Source organism: Asparagus officinalis, chromosome 10 (genome assembly GCF_001876935.1).
Source record: "Asparagus officinalis chromosome 10, Aspof.V1, whole genome shotgun sequence".
NCBI lineage: Eukaryota > Viridiplantae > Streptophyta > Magnoliopsida > Asparagales > Asparagaceae > Asparagus > Asparagus officinalis.
Genome location: NC_033803.1, coordinates 26,678,239 through 26,685,935, shown reverse-complemented (window position 1 = coordinate 26,685,935; position 7,697 = coordinate 26,678,239). Strand labels below are relative to the sequence as shown.

Here is a 7,697-nt window from a genome sequence, read left to right as displayed (position 1 = left end):
CCTTTTAAGTTGCTATGTACATCCACCCCTGAGCGCTTATTCATTGGTAAAATTTAGGGACAAGTGCGCAATTATCCCAGTGTAACAATTTTAACTCATTTGAGATAGTTTGAGGGGAGCAAAGTAAATAATTGGCGTAATGGAACAATTAAAACTTGGATTGAAACAATTTAAATGGGACAAGTGACGATGTGATACCTTTTAAACTAATGATACCTACATATCCACTTAGTTTGAGTTAATTTATTCAAATTTTTAACGTAATTACTATATCATATCTTTTTATATTGTATATTATAATAAATATACTATATTATAGTTTAATAAATATGATATAAATTATTAATATATATTTATTTTAATCACTATTGTTAACAGAAAACGATTTATTCTGTTTGAGTGTCTTAGGAGAAAGTACATGGAGATATATCATCCTATTAGATACGGGTCTAAACTCAAATATCCACTTGATCTAAGACTCTTAATCTAACACTTCTCCTCAACCTGGAGCATATATATCTATCATGCCCAGCTTGTTAGTTGTTACACAGACAAGAAAAAAATATATTTAAAGACACATCCTTGATGAAGATATTTGCCAACTATTCCGTTGAGGGTGTAAAGGAGTGCATATTAAACCCTTCATCATGGTATCACTCACAAAATGACCCTCCGCCTCCACATGTTTAGTCCTCTGATGAAAGATGAGATTCTTAGCAATATAGGTAGCTGATTGATTATCACTCGTCATGGTCATTGGACCATTTTGCAAGAATCTCTACCATTAAATTCTTCAAGTCATGAAATTCTGCGATATGAGCCATTGCTCTATACACAGCCTCTACACTAGAACGAGAAACCACATTTTGCTTCTTCGCCAAGTCACAAGAGTTCCTCTCTCTTACCAAAGTGCAATAACCCATTATAGACTTCCTATCACATCCATCTTTTGCATAGCCTAAATCTGAATAAGCTGAAACACGCAGATGTTCATGCTTCTTGTGCAATAAATCTTTTCTAGGAGAGCTTTTTATGTAAGTTAGGATTCTCAAGGCAGCACTCTAGTGAGCTTCTTTGGGCTTGTGCATAAACTAACTCACAAATCCAACTGCAAATGCTATATCATGTCTGATAACTGTGAGATAGATTAACTTGTGAACTGACCTCCTGTATCTTGTAGGATCCTCAAATAACTTGCCATTCTCAAACCAAAGATTTACGTTAACATCCATAGGAGTACTAGTATGTTTACAACCAAGTAAGCCAGTTTTTTCTAGGAGATCTAGCACATACTTTTTTTAAGAAAGAAGTAACCTACTTTTTCTCTAAGCAACTTCAATTTCAAGAAAGTATCTAGGTCTCTCCATGTCTTTGGTTATAAATTGATGCCTCAGACTCTCCTTAGTGTCTTCTAAGCTATCTATATCACTCCCAGTCAGCAAAATGTCATCCACATAAACAACTAAAATAACAATCACAATCCTAAAAGGGTGCAACGAATGAATATGGAATGATCAGATTGACAAATCTAAAATCCAATATCACCAATTACTCTACTAAACTTATCGAAGCAAGCCCTTGAACTTTGCTTAAGTCCAGATATCGCCTTCTTCAACTTGCACACAATATTCTCCCTACTGAGCAATAAGTCTAAGGGGTTGCTCCATATAAACTTCCTCCTGCAAATCACCATATAAAAATGCTTTCTTTACATTAAGTTGAAACATCTACCACTCCAGATTGATAGCAATAGAGAGAATTAATCAAATGGAGTTGAGACAGGCTATAGGAGAAAAAGTTTCAAAGTAGTCAACCCTATATGTCTAACTAAAGCCCTTAGCAACAAGCCTGGCTTTGTACTTGTCCACTAAACAATCTGGCTGATATTTCACTATAAATATCCATTGACAACCAACAATATTAGAACTAGGAGGAGCAATAAGTAAATCCCATGTCCCTTATAGAAATAAGGGCATCCACCTCCTTAGCTATAGCCTACTTCCAAACAGGAACCAACATAACTTCCTGATAATTCTTAGGTACAAATACAGAAGACAAAGACAAAGCAAGCTGGTTAAAAGATGAAGGAAGACGGTCATAGGAAACAAATTGTAGGATGAGCAGTAGTAGACTATTTACTTTTGCATAGGGCAATAGGGATATCTAGATCAGGAGGAGGATCAAGCTCAGAGGATTGTTGCTAATGGATAGGACCTTTAGCTGTGGACACAGAATTGGTCTGAGGTGAAACAAGTACAGAATTCCTTGGTCTTCTAGTGTACACCTTCAAAGGCTTTTGTGCTGCAGAAACATCCTGCACTCCAGAAATTAACACAGGTTGAAGAAGAGGAATAGATGCTACAGGAATCTCCTAGACCACTTTAGGAAAGAAAGGGGAGCTTCAAAGAAGGTCATGTCAGCTAAAGTGACATATTTCTGACTTACTAGATCAAAACAACGATACTCCTTTTGAGACCTAGAGTAACCAACAAAAACACACTATAAATTTTGGAGACAACTTATCCAGACATGGAAGTAGATTGTGAACTTAACATGTACATCTGAAAACATGAGGAACCACAGAGAACATGTTTGTTAGGATAAAGACAAGTAAAAAGAATCTTCCCAAAGAGAACAGATGATGACATCCTATTTATTAAATGACATGCAAATAGAAAAGCATCAGACCATAGATATTTTGGAACATTTATCTTAATCATCAAGGTTCTAGTAATGTCTAAAATTTGTCTATTTTCCATTCAGCCACCCTAATTTGTTGTGAGATGTGTGAACAGAATGTCTGATGTAAAATACCATTTGAAGCACAAACTGGTAGATTTCATTTTTCATATACTCAAGAACATTATTAGTACGCAAAATATGAATAGAAGTTTTGATTTTTAATTTCATTAAAGAAAAGTTTTGTATCATCTGAAACTTGCCTCCTTTCTGTTAACAAATACATCTAGGTCATCCTTGAAAAATCACCACAAAACTATGAAATAATGAAATCTGCTGATAGAAGAAAAGTGATAGACCCCTGAACTATCATACCCTTAGGAGACAACTAGTCTGAGAGGCTTGAAACAACAAAAAGTTATCATCCTCTGCTTGAGACACCTGAACTATCATACCCTTAGGAGACAATGATGAAGAAACAGATCCAATTGCAAGAGTAGTATCAACGATAACTATATGTGCCCACTCAAACTTTCCAAACTTTGTCCAATACTTTTTCAAAAACATGATTATTCCTATCACAATGAGTGCAATGATGTGGTCTCCTGTCATATCTAGCATGTTGTCCACCAGGGTATCCATGTCCTCCCCTGAATCATGCTTGCGTCCACGACCATAGCTACGATCACAGCTAGCAACCATGGCAAAGTGCTGAACCTAAGGTGTAGATAAAGAGGAACAAAATCCGATAGAAACTCATAGTATACTGGAGATTGTAGATGTCAAGAACGGTATCACCACCAAGAATTTATCCTCCAATGAGGATAGTCAAAGAGAGATTTAATTCAGAGTGGAACTTTGCTACTGCCAAATCTTGACGATACTCTTTGAGGGTCTTCAAGTCAGTAACGAGGGGCTAGTGAACAACCAACTCACAAGAATCCCCCTCAATGCAAAATAGTACTCACTACTCAGCTATAGATCTATCTCCCTACTGGAGAGTAATTGCTCATATAGTTCAAACGCCCTAGATATGTTTTTCTTATTAGCATACATCTCTTTCAAACTATCCCATATCTCCTTAGCAGTCTTTCGAAACATAACCCTTGAACTGATCTTCTCCTTCATACTATTGAACAACTAGGTCATCACACAACAATTACTAGTGAGCCAGTCAGAATAACGAGGATCCTTCGCATTAGGAGGATTATCAACCAGTGCTTCAGCTTCTTTTGAGCACCAATAAGCAATCGAGAAGATTAAGCCCACAACAAATAGTTAGTTCTATTCAATTTCATAGTAGTAGCAACCAGACTTTTTGGACCTATATTCTCCACTGTGAGAGATAGCTGTAGCAATTTGTTTGTTTGCATCCTCAGAGGATGTCATTGCAGCCAGACAATCAAACAGAAAGGCAAAAATAGAAATTAGACATATACCAAAATTCAGCCAGACATGAGAAGTTAGATCTAAAGAGAAAAATCAGTATGTTAATGAGAAAAATTAGCAACATGTAGCCGCAGCAGTGTATAGGGTTAGCAACAGGATTAGTAGAGGCTGCAACATCATTAGATTGAGATGTTAATCACAGCAGAAAAGGGTGGAATTGGGTCCAATCAGCCCTAAACAACGAGAGGTAGAAACTATAACAACTCTTGAAAATAGCAACATTGATTCAGTTGATACAGTAAGTCAGTGGCAGAGGCGAGAAGAAGAGTGGCAACGGCTCAAAAAATTAATTGCCGAATGAGAGGATTAAGACATCAACGACTCTAGAGATTAGTGGTGAGAGAAGAGGACAATAATGGTTTTGGACTTCAGAGCTGGTGACAAGAGAGGAGGATGTGGAGGCCGGTAGCGCTTAGGAGTAGCGAGGGTGAGGAGATAGAGAAAAAGATTAGAGATTAGGGTTTGCGTTTCTCAGAATTGCTCTGCTATCAAGTTAATAGAAAACGGTTCATTTCATTTGAGTGTCTCAAGAGAAAGTACAGGGATATATGTCATCTTATTGGATATGGGTCTAAACCCAAATATCCACTTGATCTAAGACTCTAACAACTATGATATATTATAGTATAATACATTATAAAATATTATATTTTAATGTTATTATATTATATTATATTCTAATATGGTTAATATATTAGTGTTATTTAGATACTAGTCACTCAAATATTCAATAATTTCATATTAGTTCGTCAAATATTTGAAATTGATTATACGTCCCCCAAATCCTAGGGGTTTTTGCAAATTGGCCCCTTAAGGTGTCTGACATTAGATCTAGGGGAATATTTCCTTAAATATAACATTTTTAGGGGAACTTCTAGTCATACCCCGCACTTAAGCAATCTACTCGTTCACAGGTTTAAACCCAAAACCCGCTAACTAAAATCTCAAAGTCCATAAACATCATCTTCTTCAATGATAAAAATTTACCTCGTATTATGCTTCCCTAACCGTCAGTTCTGAGGTTCTCCAATGTTGTAACTCGTGTGTTTGGTAATTGAGGGCATTGGGTTAAGAGTTAGCACAATCATGGTTTTAAGATCTAACTACAAACCAACTGCGGGACCAATTTGCAAGACCTCTTAGGATTTAAGAGACGTATGAGAAATTTCAATGAGTTAAAGGACTAAAATGGAATTATTAAATATTTGAGGGACTAATATCCAAATAAACTTAGAATATATTATAGTATAATATATAACACTATATTGTATTATAATATTATAATATCATTAATATAATATAATATAATATAGGTTTGATGGTTATGAGTTAGCGACTGATTTTTGTTAAATGAGCTACTAAAAGGTAAAGATGTGAGACCCACTCATCCAATATAACTTGGTGGTGTAGATTTCACCACATGTTAATCTCTTGATAGATCATTTAGCAAATTGAACCGCTATCTCATATATATTATTTTGAAATAATATTTATAAATAATATATTAGATTAATATAATATAGTCATTTTAATTATAATATTTGTATTACATTATAAAATAAAATAAAATATATGACATTACCTTACATTATTTTATATGTTCAACTTAATATAATATAATACCTTGTAATTAATATGGTATATTAACAATATGTTTAATACTATTAACTATCTAACAATATGATTAATATAAGATAATTAAAATATTTCAATATTTTTAATATAATATATAATCTTAAAATAACAAAATATAATATAGGGTTGTCAATAGACCCTTGTAGTATCATCCAATTGCAAATAGATATATATATATTTACTTGTTGTGAAAAGCCCCCGGTACTACTTGTTGCAAACAGACCCTTGAGTGAAATTTTTTTCTCTTAAAGTCCATTAAAAATGTTTGAGGACACGAATAGACCTATAGTTCTATTGGTATTGGTGAGGATAGACACCCAGTTTCTATTTTTTACTTCTAAAAGAGTTGAAAAAGTTCACTAAGAGAGCATATTTGCATTGGGTCAATACTACAGGGGGTCTATTCACAACAAATAGAATTACAGGGAATCTTTTAGCAACAAATAGAACTACAAGGTGGTCTATTTGCATTTGGGTATATATCATTTAACATATTATTGGCATATATTATAATATAGTGATATATAATTTTATAATTAATATAAATATGTTAGCAATATGTTTAAAACTATTAATCATCTAAACACTCTTTTTCTAATATATATTAATTGATTTAGTTTAATATTTAATTATTAAATACAATTAACATGTGTTGGTTATTTAGTCAAGGTTTTAAATGTCGGCCGACATGTCCGACATGTCGGCCGACATATCGGTTTGAGGGCTTGACCGATACGACATGAACGTTTTCAACTCGTATGTCGGTTTTCAGGACCAAATCGGAAATATCAGGGTCATATCGGGCATATCGGCCTATTTTTTAGCTTTGAAAAATCGGTCGATATGATACTTTTTTTTAAGATCTATTTTTGTTATCGGGTATGGGTTTAGTGATAAATACCCAAACCCTTTTGACCCGTTCTCATGTTTAAGAGTTTCTTATGAACCCGATAGAAAGAATTTATGATCCCAAATCCATATATTATTTACTTATAAATATGTTTAGTCTATAGAATATATAAAGTATGCTTATATTGAATTTATGAATGCTTAGATTACATTTAGGACATGATATTATACATATGCGCACTACCCGATATGATAATCCGATATTTAGTTAATGTCCCCCGATATATCCCCGATTTTCGCTATCTGACATGGATTTCAGCCATCCGACATGAACCTGACATTCGACATTTATAACCTTGTATTTAGTACATGTAGACTCCAAATTAGTTCCAGTTATCCCCAATTGTCCCAAAGGTTGGAGCCAATTTGGCTTTGGGTGCAAAAATATTTCTAAATAGGTTACAATTTTATCGCACGTATGTTCCCAAGAATGAATAACACTAGTTTTCCAGAGCACAATCCCATTGTCTCAATGAATAATACCATAAAGTAAATTCCACAATTTGATCAACAAATATTCTATAGATGACATCAACATCACTTTGTAAAAGCAAAATTGATATTAGTTTCAAAGTTATCATTCACGATTTATGAAGCTAGAATTTGGCATAGCAAAACTCGCATGTGAAATACTCTAGTGATATATGTAGGAATAATCTACTTATGTGATGTATAGGGATAAATTTTCATATGATAAGTGAAACTATTAGTTTACATACAAAAATCCAAAATGTGGCCTAGCAAGCTTATGAAATGACAAATAAAAGTATAAGAGATGATAATATATAATCTCATGTATGATTAGTTCGTAAGTCAATGTGGGTATAGTAAAAGCTTTAATGGCAAAACAAAATGGATAAGAGACAAGACTATGTAGTCTCACCTTTTAACTTGGTTTTCGTCTAATATACATATAGGTGAGGGGAAGGTTTTATTTATTCTTTTACTTTTTTACTGTCATTGTTATAAGCGCGTTCTATCTATAGTTGTCCCTTACCGCCATCTCCTTCACTTTATTGGCTAGA

At 33.9% G+C, this 7,697-nt stretch overlaps 1 protein-coding gene across 3 annotated transcripts in view; it reads left to right on the top strand.

Moving 5' to 3' along the window:
* Nucleotides 1-7,697, top strand: part of LOC109825053 (ubinuclein-1-like) — a 46,832-nt gene that overhangs the window by 15,836 nt on the left and 23,299 nt on the right. The window lies entirely within an intron of this gene.